Raw genomic sequence first — 13,484 nt, 5'->3', positions numbered from 1 at the left:
CCGAGCACCTTCTCCCGGGACTTGATCTTTTCTCATCTTGCGGGAGAGACTCCGCGGGATGACGCCATGTGGCGGATGGCTGGCCTGGCCTCAGGATTCGGGGATCCCTGGTTCCTGATAAACCGACACACACGCTACCACATCTCTCTCAACTCCCACTCTGCCATCACCATGGCCTCCGCCCACTCCCTCCTCCACACCAACGGCCCTAATCCCTTCTCGCCACCCCTCTCCCTCCCGTCACTTCCCCCTCTGCCTCTGCTCCTCCTCCTCCTCCACCTCCATGGCCGACCTCACTACCTTCCGTAGTGCCAATGGGATCCTCACAGCCAAGCCCATCAACGTCAGATGGACTGAAAAGCTAACTTGCTTTGGGACCACGTCGATGCGCGCTGCCGCGCACAGCCACCACCCAAAGTGCTCATCTCCACCAGCAAGTCGCTCTACCCCGTGCCACACCTCCTCATGAAGCCAGCCATATCACCGGCTCGGCAGCCGCTTGTGGCTGCGAATCGGGCGACGACATACTCGCTGACCAAGAACTTCGGCGCCGCTGATCTATTCCACTGGTGGGTTTCCTTGACCACGTCTAGTCCCTATAAACTCATCTCTTCACGTTCTAAGCCATGCTCCTCTTTGTTTGCTCTCTAGACTAGTAGAGCCACGAGTCCACCAGAGGACATCACTTGGGCCTGTCGCCACCATGGATGACTATGTCTTCCTCAACCACGGCCATAGCTCCACCTTTTTCCACTTTTGGCAAGGCACCACCACACTCCTCCTACTCTAGCTTGCTCACCTAAAGTCCCTGTCACACTTGCACACACATGGCACTTAGATTTCTATTCGTGCGACTGTTGCACGCCGCTGTTCGTTCCAGTCCACCAAAGGACCTCCACGCTCTAGAAGCACACCGACTGCTGACCTCCAAACCGACACCACCATCATGTTCGCCACAACATCAACAACCCATTTTTCTATTTTCTTGGGCGCCCTGACCGATACCACACCTCGGCTTGAGCTTTTGAGCTCGGCCATGGAGGCTAACTAGAGGAGCTCGAGATCCAGTTAGCTCTCATTACTCCTCTGTTATCTTGGGCCACTAACCCAACCCAAATAACACAGAGCCTTGTAGCAAATTCCAGCCCAAAGCAATCTAGCTTTTCAGTCCATTACAGAATAGATATTATCACATGCAATGCCATAGATTGATCTGCATAGTCCGCTCTTCGACGGTTCATGAAGCATTGTTGGAACATACGAGAGTACCCTTTGATTCATTTTTCTGTTGCCTTTCTATCTTGCTTGGATCATAGGATGCCAACAATGAGCATAGAAGAAGTTGGTTTGCGTGAGATGAAAATGATGGAGAAATGGCAAGATAGGATTGCTAAGATGATTCAAGAAGCGAACTCTGCATGGCATAAGGATGGCACTAGCTCGCCTAAGATGATGAGGATGCCGAAGAGGAGAAAGCAAGGGTCTAGGATGACCGGAAGGATGACAATCCTTGTGGTGCCAGCAACAAGAAGCTCACTCCCTATCGGTAAACTGCAAACCATGTGCGCAATATTGAACTCCACTTGTGATGGATGTTTATATAGATGATATAATGTTTGATTTTGTAATATGATGCCAGTTCTCTGCAAATTAGCAAGTGCATTGGTTCCATGTATGTACTATTGAAATTTGAAATAGCATTCCTCTTTTGTCAATGAAAAATGCTATGCGTACATTTGGCATTATGACCCATATGACCAAGCATTGCTACAGTGCCCCCGTGCTACAGGGAGGAGAGGTTATCATTGCCGGTTCATGACAAAGAGCCGACATTAATAGCCTTTGTATCAGTGCCGGTTTGTCCCATAAACTAGCACCGATAGTCTGAATATTAGTGTTGTTTCCTTGTTATGGATCGACACTGATACTTATTATTAGTATCAGTTCAAAAACCATCATTGATGGTGCTTTTGAGCCGGCACTGATGATAATTTCTGTAGTAATGTGATGATATGCATGATGATGTTGCTCGTGGTAGCGTAGTTATAGATGATGTGCTAGATATGCTCGTGGTATTATAGTGATATTTGTAGTTTTGTTATGTGCAATACACTCATACGAGTGGTGTTGCGCGGATTGCCGTGAGTCAAATTTGTGAGAACTTATGATCAGAGTTTGATTGCATTAGAAGACATACACAAGAGTTGTACGGTTTGTAGTGCAGAGAATCAGCGCGTCACATGAAGTATGATAAAAAAGATTATTCTATAAACATGCATGCGTACGTGGAGTGTGCATGCTGGAACTGTGTAGATTTGTTGGACTAGAACAGGTGCTGCACTGTGAGGTGGGCGAGTGGAGGCTTGGGAATTTGTCGGATGGCAACACGTGTGGAGCTGTGCTGTGGCGGCCTGCAGTGGCTGGCGCTCGGGCCCAAGTGCGGACAGCCAGGAGCGTCCGACGCGTGATGGACTGGCGCACTCGACAGTGGGCCTATGGTGGCTTGCTGGGCTGCGATGCCAAGGTCCAGGTGAGACTCAAGCGGTGGCTCCGGCAACCTGATGCGTGACGGCTCACGTACGACGCACGGAGGCCGGCCCGGGGGGGGGGGGCAGATTGTCTAGTGGCACGCAGAGTTGTTGGCAGTCCAGGTCGAGGGCGGCTCGCGCCCATGCGTGTGCCATGGCCCAAGTCCTTGCCATGGCCCAGGTCAGAGGGCCATGATCCAGGTGCGCGCCATGGCCCAGGTCGGCATGTGATCAGAGTGAGAAGGCCGTGGAGCTGTTGTGGCCCAAGTCCTTGCCATAGCCCAGGTTCATGCCATGGCCCAAGTCCTTGCCATGGCCCAGGTGTGCGTCATGGCCCAGGTCGGTGTGCGATCAGAGTGAGCAGGCCGTGGAGCTGTTGTGGCCCATGTGGGCGAGACCAGGGCGTTGTGGGCTGGTGCAACGCGTTCGGCCTCATGTGGGCCGTGAGGTGCGGAGGCTTGAGTTGGCCCAGCTAGCGATGAGCCGAGAGGAGCCCAGTCAACTGGTGCCAGGAGGCGATCTAGTGGTTTCCAGGTTCGGTGCTCGGTCCAGTAGGCCGGCCGTGGCTGCCGAAGCCCATTTTGGTGGTGGAGGCTCAGACCGTTTCGGCGGCGAGTGGGATTCGTCGTTCGGCTACTGTACTAATATGAAAGAATTTTGTCGTATGGTGAATAGTAGCTGATACTTTTTAGGTTAGAGAGAAACTAATCTAGGGTTAGGGTTGTGAGGAAAACCTTTTTGGGATGCTTTGAGATGCATTTGTGAATCCATCCATGCAATAAAGATAAAATTTCGTAAGTTTTTCTCCATGATCTTTGCGTTCATCGTTTCACGTTGATTTTCAGTGGATATTTTGATCATTGTAATTTATCTTGGTTTGATCCATCTAAAATCATCATAGAGCATCAAGGTAATGTTTTAAAAAGTTTGGTTGGTGAGATTTCATAATTCTTGCATAATTGTCAATTTAGGATTTAATCTATTTCTGTCACAGTCTGTCGTATTATGCTTGCAAAATTTATGACTCTAGATTTAGAGATCCGATCTACTTGATTCTTGTTGAAATAGTTTCACATTGTTGTTTAGTTTCTACGGTTATAATTTGAGGGCAATCGGTCGGTCGGATTTTCCTGTATATCATTTTAAGTGATGTGACAGTAGTATGTCCCAAACTTATTTCGTGATTAAATTGAATATTTTGTTAAGGTGAATTTAAATTTAAATTTAGCCTATGCAATCATTCACCCCTCTGATTGTATATTTTCATGTAATTGATCCTACAATGTCTTTGTATGTAGTATGCATCACATACCAATGTTTTGTAATTACCAAAACTACAAACTGTAATTGGGTCATTTAATACCTTGGGCGTAGTCTAATACTACATGCTTATCCAAACTAGCCCTCTGTACTCATTTTTCTATTCGTACTGTTTTCCAGAGGGTGAGACCGTGACTAATTTTCGTTCGGGTCACATGTACTGGTTTATTCGGTTTATTGGTTTGTAATTGCATTAGGTATGGCTCAATCTTTGGCATGGCTTTGCCCACACTTTGTATGCACAAACGCAGCAGTTTAGCTTGCTGAGGTTTGGCGCGTTTGGCACGAAAACCAGAAGCTGATTACTCTACCATCGTGGCATCGTTCTGAACATATCTCTCGGTTCTCAATCTCCGCTGCGCTGAACTCGTGCTGCTTGTGTAGTCTCCATCGCATGCGCATGGAAAACAGGCCTACTCCTGGCGCCAGATTTTGGCACGAGCCAGCTGGTTGTGAATCTGTTGATTCTGTCTAGCGCCTCACCTGTCACATATTGGCCGTAGGGGGCAAGCTGGGAAAAGTTGCCTTTTGGGGACAAGGAGTGAAGAAGGGACCGGCAAATCTAGAATCGAAATACTGGAGATTGCACTATAACGCAGAAATTTTGGTTGTTGATCAAAATAAGATAGTTACTATTAAAATTTGAAGATTTTTACGGTACACCTAAATGAGTGTATGCCGTCTATTTTCTTCATCCGGTGGTTTAGATTGATCCAATGATACTCTATCGCCTACCAGTATTATAGGTATCATTAAAGAGTATTATGAGTATCATAAGGGTAGGATTGAAAAAAAAACATGATAAACTTGTAAATTATATGTTTAATTAGGAAAGGTCAAAATGTTAGTTTATTCTTCGGATAAGCTTTCACTTATTCTGTTCATTTCATTTATTAGGGTTTTCACCCTCCGTCGGCCGGTCGATGATGGGTGGCGAAGGTCCGAAGTCCGGTCAGTCAATGACGTAATTACCCCTAAGGGTACCAAGATAATTACAATAATACCTACTAAAATGGACGGTTGGATCACAACAATGATACTCTTCACCATCTAGTATCATGCTGTACCGTAAAGGTTCTCTAAAATTTTGATTTGCCTTGGCATATCTAGTTCCATCTAGTTTTGCCACGGACTACAATTACGGTTGAAAGCGGGAACCTCGAGGTGTCACTGCATGCTATAGATAATGATGGTAATTTAAACCGATTACTCTTTTATCTGTGGGTAAATATCCTAATAGAATCGGATATATGTCTCATTTAGTATCCGTGAGTACGTTCGTGAAAAAAAAGTACTACCAACGGGTAGATGTGTACGGGTATGGATAAGACATCTCTGTATCTGTGAAACCCGTTTACCCATAAAACCAGTATGACAGGTGGACCCAACTCAATCCTCCAAACCCTAAATCCTTAATCCCTTCTTCAACCAGCTTTACTATAATTCCTACCGCTAATCCTTGCTCCCAGGCTCGCCCGCTACCGCCTCACAGTACCCACCACCGCCAACCCCTCCCTGCCCTGCACCGTCCCAACCTACCCCACGCCACACTATGCCACCCCGACTCGCCCCGCACCACGCTGCCCTACCCTGCATCGCCCCGTCCCGCCCCGCCTCTAAGTATCAGTGCCTGTTCATAAACTGGTATTGATAGCATTTTTGAGACGGCACTGATGACCCTTTCTGTAGTAGTTCATATGCTGTGATAAAGCTGAGGTATATGAATACATGTATTATAGTTTCTGTTAGATATACCAATATACTATTTTTTTTAAATGGATCATTTGACGGAAATGCTTAGACTCTTACGTTCGATATGAGCTATTAGCTCTCGATATGAGCTATTAGCTCTCGGATGCATGATCTACCATCTACTATAGTTTGATGAAACGGACGGCCCCGATGCATCTGCAATCTTCGTTTTTGGACCCAGTGCACATGTGTTCCCCATGCTTAGCTAAGACCAGATCTGAAGTTTCTGGCAACTAAAAGCATGTCTGTCCAGGCACCAACTAGTAGTTCTCATCCTCATCAGTTGTCTCCAATTGCAACATCAAGAGCACCAGACCACAACATGCCATGGTCCATGGCCTCCCCCTCCCCCTCTCTCTCTCTCTCTCTCTCTCTCTCTCTCTCTCTCTCTCTCTCTCTCTCCCCCCAGCCCCTCTCCCCCTGCACGCGCTTGAGGAAGGTTGTGGGGCCACAAGACCTTGTGGTGAAGAGGCCAGAGCTCCCTCAATTTGGCATCATCGTGGCTAGAGCTCGCTGGATTTAGCGATATCGAGACCTCGACAAGGCAATGCCATGGCCATCATCTCCAGTCGAGTGCAGCTTGCTCTTGCGCTCTAGTCCAGGCCCCTTCCTCCCCTTGCGCATGCCCAATGAAAGCTGCAGTGCAGCAGGGAACTTAAGAGAGTGATGGTCACTTGCATGAAGATGTCGTACACTACTGCAGAACTCCCTATCACTGTCGGCTCCAAAACCCCATTCACTGCCTATTTTGGAGCCAACAGTGAGTAACGGGCAGTGATAGTTGGAGACTGACTATCACTGCCGGCATGGAGGACCGACGGTGAAAGTATTTTCACTCCCGGCTAAAGGCTCTGCCGGCTGGAGCCTTCAGCCAGCAGTGATTTGCCTCTTCGGCCTCCCTCCCCTCTTCTCCCTGTCCTCCCTCTCTCTGTCCTCTCTGTCCTCCCTCCCTCTCCTCAATCTCTCCATCTCTCTCCCTCTCAATACATGCATACAATGAGACATATATTTAATGTAAAACAATAATTAATTCACTTTCATTAATATATAGTAATTCATGTCATACAATGAAGGTGCTAGGCATCGACAAACACACATATATACATAATAGTTCTCACAGGTCATCTCCAAAAAGTTGGTCGAGTTGAGCCAGTCTAGTATCCCTCTACCTCTCTCATGATGAGGACCACATCTCCGCACGGACGACTGATGGCGTGTGTACATCCGGGGACGCCGGGTGGCCAATGGTGGTGGAGTGGAGGACCCGACAACGCATGATAGACTGCAGCATCGCCTATGCTCCAGGCTTGGTGGTGTGTCAAAGACGTTGAAGTCGAATTCCTGAACGCCAATATGGTTTGAGCTTTTAGCCTCCTTCGCAGCACACTGACGGGCCACACTCTTGTGCTTATCCACAGCACATTGACGGGCCAACCTCTCGTCCTCCCCCTTCGGGCATGCTTACAGGACGCTACTTCTTGCTCCTCCGTAGCGCACAACTGATGGACTAGTATCTCATCCTTCTCCTTTTGGGCACGCTTACGGGCGGTTGCTTCTTGCTCCTCCTTCGTATCATCGTTGAAAGACCATTATGTCGAAGAGTTGTTTGACAGTACCAACTTCGAAAGCTAGTCGAAGGCCACAATAGGATCCTCCGAACCAGGTGCACTGACATCAGGTGCACTTCTACCACGGCTTCTTCGAGACGATAGCTAGAGAGGTGGACCTCTTCTAGGAGATGACTGAGGAGAGGGAGATCTTCAAGACGACGATGGCCCGAGGTGTCGTGGAGAGTAAAGGTTCTCGATATCTGTCCTTGATGGAAACACTATGTAGGTCTTCTCCCATGTGATGAATGTGTACTCATTCTCTCCTATGGTGTTCGCCCCCTCCTCTACAGGGTAGTCCACCACAACATGACGATACTGGTTAACTACCTCATCTACTTCGACCACGGCGTAAGCCTCCGGTATCGGACGTCCGTGCAAATGTTCATGGGAGCTGCATGGATAATCCACACCGGAAGCCACCTTGACAGTAATATTTTTAGCACCAATGTGTAGTTCTGCATTTCTATCTGCTTGAGATCTCTTTCGACTCTTGTAACTATCGACGTCACCCGGAAATCCATATTTCGAATCCAACACCCTAACGCCTCGTGTGTGACCACCGTGCTCCTTGTATCCCAGTGCCAAGGTGAGCTCGTTCCTACCCCTGTCTGGCTTGAAATGTGCAGACTGCTCGTGGACTTTCTCAAGCTTTTTTTGCAAGAGTTTACGTCACTTCTTGGTCTTTAAGGTCTAAAATATAAGCTTCCATCAAACGGGTAAGAAGCACCCCTCCCAAGAAGGAAGCGTGTCGATCGTTCACTCCAACCCTCTGTCTTAGGCGTGACACCTCTCTCTCGTAGCTCATCTAGATGTTGTTATCACTACCGTTCTTTCCTCACGTACCCACAACTGCCGACTTTGTGGGGGCAGAGGTTCTTCTTCGAGTTTGCTTTGTTAACCTCACTCAACCTCTGTGCTTCTTCTGACAACTTATACTCCACAAAGGCTTACCAATGATACTCCAATTATGACCATTTGATGAAATATGGCGCTGTACCTTTCTGCATATAGGTTCTGTTCAGTATGCCCTTTCAATTCTTAAATGAAAGGTCCATAATCATTAGCACCTTACGCTTAACTATGTCCATATATGTCTCTGTAGGGAACTCGAATCTCTCTAATATCTTGGGACATATGATATCATTCTTGATTGAATCAGGAACCACGTGCGGATCACCTCGTTCGCTAGTCCACAATCTGTAGCTAATGGGCAAGTGATCCTTAATAGCTATCCCACAAATTGACTTGTATAGCCCCAAAACTCTCTCTGGTGCAGTTGGCTCCCGTGCTGGTGAGACATCTGTGATCACAAATCGTCTCGTAGACATCTTTGAGAGACCTCGAGCATGATGTTGCTCTTGGGATTGCTCATTGTCGTGACCCTCAGGAGCATCAAGCAACTACGCATAAGAGAAAAAATATTAAGAAACTATACGATAATATATCGAACATATGCATTCTTCTACTTATGAATTACTTTATCGCCTTCACAGGTGTCTATTTAGTCTAGATTGAGGTAGTGGCTTGGGCTACATTCTTCAATGTTAGACAACAACACTACAACTCCTTCTGACACTGGGTCGGATCGGTGGTTGGTGGTGCCATCCTTTTCTAGAAGTTATGCATATGACGACGACGAGCGGTTGAGTATTCTACATATAGAGAGCTGAGGAAGGAGGGAGATAGAGATAAAGCCAATGAAGGAGGAAGAGAGGCTGTCGAAAGAGAGATAACCGTGAAGGAGTTGATAGATAGAATGCATACACATACAATATTGTAATTAAGTACATTATAACCATATTTAACAAAAAAAGTCACATCTTACGTAGCAAAATGGGCACAAATATGTATAAAGGTACTGACAAGTGACACATTGATCTTACAAGTCACATCATCTTATAAAGAAAAATAATGATTACAACAAGAACTAGGATTACAACATCTTTACACGTGAAATCAAATTTCTCCTTATTTTCAAAGGTAGCCAATTTTAGCTCGGATTGGATGTCTTAACTATTGTATGCTGCAATAACTTCCTATTTAGACTTGTGTAATAACCATCTCAGTCGAACTTTGTATTCATATGTATGGTCTCCAATTTCATCATTTGCAAAAATAAAAATAAGTATGAAAACAGTGCATTTTTTTAATACAACATATAATAGGAGTAAAAAAGAAATACGGCCTCAGTGTACAACAAGAACTAGATAGTAGGTGTATAAAAGTGCTCTCAGGAAGTGAATAACAATTGGCCCCAGGACAATCAAGGTTTCACCCCCTAATTGTTCTATTAAGTACCATTAACGACTGGACAATTTACTAAGTTCTCATCTAGTTATTAGAACCTGAACAGAATTTCCAAAAATCACATAATATCATCATGGACAGTGCTGCTGTACCAAATCAGATAACACAGATTCTGAAAAGGACAAGCAATTTCCTGCCGAGATAGAAATAAAGACTGAACAGTAGGATTCAAATAAGTAACGACAGAACAAAAAGGATGAATCAACTTCCTTATCTAGAATCTGGTATGCTAATCAATCTCTGAACTTATAGCAACACACCATCCATGGATCAAATTATAATAGGTAGCCCACTACAGAGACAACACAAGAAATATGTCTCAGTATACAAGTATAGACCAGCAAAAACCATCAACAAGTCTCACTAGGGGCAACAACAAATATCAGACAACTAGAGAATCATATGTCTAAACTTTTGTACTCAGTAATTTGTCCAGTCTCAATGTATCAATTCATCATCAAGCAAAGGGAATATGTACCAGTACTGTCGAGAACAGAAGAGAGAAAAATACTCACAAGCATCATTTGAACACATAAAAGGAACGAGGCAACATATGTTCTTATCATTTGAACACACAAAATGACCGAGGCAGCACATCTGTTCTTATTATTTGAACACACAAAAGGACCACAAGTAGCATCTATTTTTATCATTTGAATACACAAAAGGATCGAGGCAACATACCTGTTCTTATCATTTGGACACATAAAAGGACCACAAGCAACATCTGTTCTTATCATTTGAACACACAAAAGGACAAATGCAGCATATCTGTTCTTATCATTTGAACACATAAAAGGATCACAAGCATTATCATTTTAACACACAAAAGGACTAGCACACAACTATCTGTTCTTATCATTTGAATACACAAGCAGCCAGCCATAAATCAGTACGAACTTGTGCTGAAACCCTAGGAATCGGAGGGAGAAGGAGATGGAGGGGGGAGCCAAGAGGCCTACCTCGACGTCAGTGTGGTTGTCCATGGCGATGATGGTAGTGGACGAGAGCGCATGGCATGGCAGCTGGGGCTCCTTAGCGTCAGGGTGCTCATCATGGTGCAGGCGGCAGGCTCCTCAGCGTCAGGGTGGTGGTCCTTGATGATGGCGGCGATAGACGAGGGTGTAGTGCACGGCAGTACGGGCTCCTCGACGTCGAGGAGGAGGTGAAGAGCTCCTCGGCGTCGGGGTTGTGGTCCTCGATGACAGTGGTGGTGGACGACAACGCAGGGCACAACAGCACGGGTGCCTCGACATCGGGAGGCAATTTAGGGGAGGGCACATGCTGGGAAGGGGAAAAATTTTCTAAGTGTCAAGGGCATAGGTATCGAGCTCTTTTATAGGGGAGGACTTCACTGCTACCTCAAGATGAAGACCGACAGTGAAAGGGGATCTTCATTGCCAGCTCAATAGGATAATCAACAGTGAAACATATTTCCCTATCGGTCCAAGAAGTCCATCGGTAGGGAAACAACTTTCACTGCCGGTCAAATATGTTCACCGGTAGCGAAACCCCTTTCACTGCAGGTCTGGGGTGTAAAAAAATTGTTTTTGCTACGCGTGCGCCTGTTGAGACTTGAACCCATGACCTGCCCCAAGTAAGAACGAACAATTAAACTGTTGCACTACTCAAGTATTTTCAAATGAGTTTGTACTATCTATGTTTATTAACATTTTGTTGATCTAAAATTCTAATACATATTTATTTAAATTTGAACTTTCTATATACCAAAATTAAGTTTTGTATATACCTAAATTTCATGGTTCAATTTTCATACATAGTAATTAATATAATTTATTAAAAAATTAATATGCTTAATAATAAAGACATCTTCCACCATAAACTACAAATTGAAGCTTCCATAACATAAGTGAGGTATAATTGCATCTAAAATAAATTCACACATAGTAATTAATACAATTTAACTACTTTATCTTAACGATTCGTACTTCATTATGATCACGGTATACATATGGAGGTTTATCAGTGTCTTCCATGGGACCTAGGTCGACATCCTCTCCAAAAGGAGATAGCGTGTCAAATTGATTGTAGTCTTCGTCATCAACAACATTCTCTACTCCAACAATCATTCTCTTTCCTTGAAGAACCACGCGGCGTTCCTCCTTGTTAGCTGGGTCTGATGAGTTTTTGTTGGTGCCATCTGTTGAAATTTTCTTTATTATTCAGCACTTACATGCATGATATACATATTACGATAAATTATGAAAATTAAATAGCACATTCACCCTCGAGATCAATCTCATGAAACTCTGCGATGTCGTTTTCTAAAGAGCGATAAAGTGCATCAAAATGAGAATGAATGAAATGTTATGACATGTGATCCAAATGGCATGAAATTTGGTACAGATGTAGTACACGAGGTTATGAATGCAGTAGATGAAGAATCATATGAATTGGGGTTCATTTGCCCACTTAATTAACCAAATTACATGCTTGCTGTTTTTAAATCCAAAATTATATGAGGTAGTTCAAACAAATTCACATGAGGGAATTACTCAACATGACAAAAGGTATTTTTATTGTGTCAGGTATATATAGAGAAGACCTAAACAAATTAGTTTCACATTTTATGTTTTTTATTAATTTCTATAGAAATTAATCAAGTCTAAAAGGCTTAATCAAGATTTATAAAGAATTAGTGTAAACAAGCATTTCATACTTGAAATATATTTTTCCTATACATAGCATGACAAAATAAGATTAACAAAGTTGGATTGACCAATTTTGGATATTTCAAGATTTAATTATGGATTAACAAGTTACAATATATTTTATGAAATAGAGGTATTTCAGTGGATATTTCATGCATGCATGTAATTTTATCATGTAGACCGTGACAAAAAAAACCTAACAAATTTTATTTCATATTTTTCTACAAATTATAGATTATTTCAACCGATTTATTAATACAACTAATATTCCTTTCAATATTTTCTAGATTTTTTGACTTTGACTGGTTACCAGCAGCGAACGATGGTGGAGCTTGACTGGGGAGGGGTACCAAAATGATCAACGCACTATGGTGGACTCGTTTGAGAGGTCGGCGATGTCATGTATGGCGGCAAGCATGGCCGGTGACGACCATGGCGGGCGACGGAGCTAGGCCGGCAGTGGTAGCGCACTGCAGAGGGAGAGAGTGGAAGGGAAGGGAGCGGCTAGGTTCCCTGGACCGCAGTGAGGTTCACCATGCGTTCAGCTCAGGCAGAGGTGGCTTACGACCTGGAGTTCATCGGCGAGGTGGGCGAGCTTGAGGTGACAGTCGGCGGAGCACTGGGCTGACGATGGGCTATGATCAAACTAGCGTGCGCAAAAGATTGGGTATGGCATTGTGATGCTTACCGAGCAATGAAATTGGACGGAGATGGCTCAGAAGCGATGATGCGTCCATGAGAGTGACGAAGGTCGCCTGGGACGGTGCTGTGCTCGGGCTTGGGGGAGGGTCACTGTTTTATATGGTACACATCATTGTCGGCTCATCACTGTCAGCTCAAGCCATCAGTCAGCAGTATTCCCCTTATCATTGCTGGTTCATAAACCACGATGGCTAGTTCTTCTCGCGTTGCCTATGAACTGACAGTGATGCCACATTACTGTCGGCCCGTAAGGAACCGACAGTGATAGGCCGGCATATAAGCATGGTTCTGTAGTAGTGGTATCAACCTTGATTTGTCGTTGTGGTGACCCGAGCTTGCCAGATTTTACTAGATGGAGACCCAACAAGACAGTGTTGCAACTGGTCTATCCATTTGTTGCAACTGCTCTCTTCATTTATTGCAAAATTGTTATCGGGTTGTTGCAACCTTTTGTACTTTCCTGTTCTAATTTTTAGATGTTGCATTCATACTTCAAGAATATTGCAGTTACACTTTTTGAACGTTACAGACTTATGGTTGTTGTAAAATTGTTTGATTGAGTGTTTCCATAGCTAGTTTGAAATGTTGCTAGT

This window comes from Phragmites australis, chromosome 8 (genome assembly GCF_958298935.1).
Source record: "Phragmites australis chromosome 8, lpPhrAust1.1, whole genome shotgun sequence".
Taxonomy (NCBI): domain Eukaryota; kingdom Viridiplantae; phylum Streptophyta; class Magnoliopsida; order Poales; family Poaceae; genus Phragmites; species Phragmites australis.
This window is presented reverse-complemented; position numbering follows the sequence as displayed.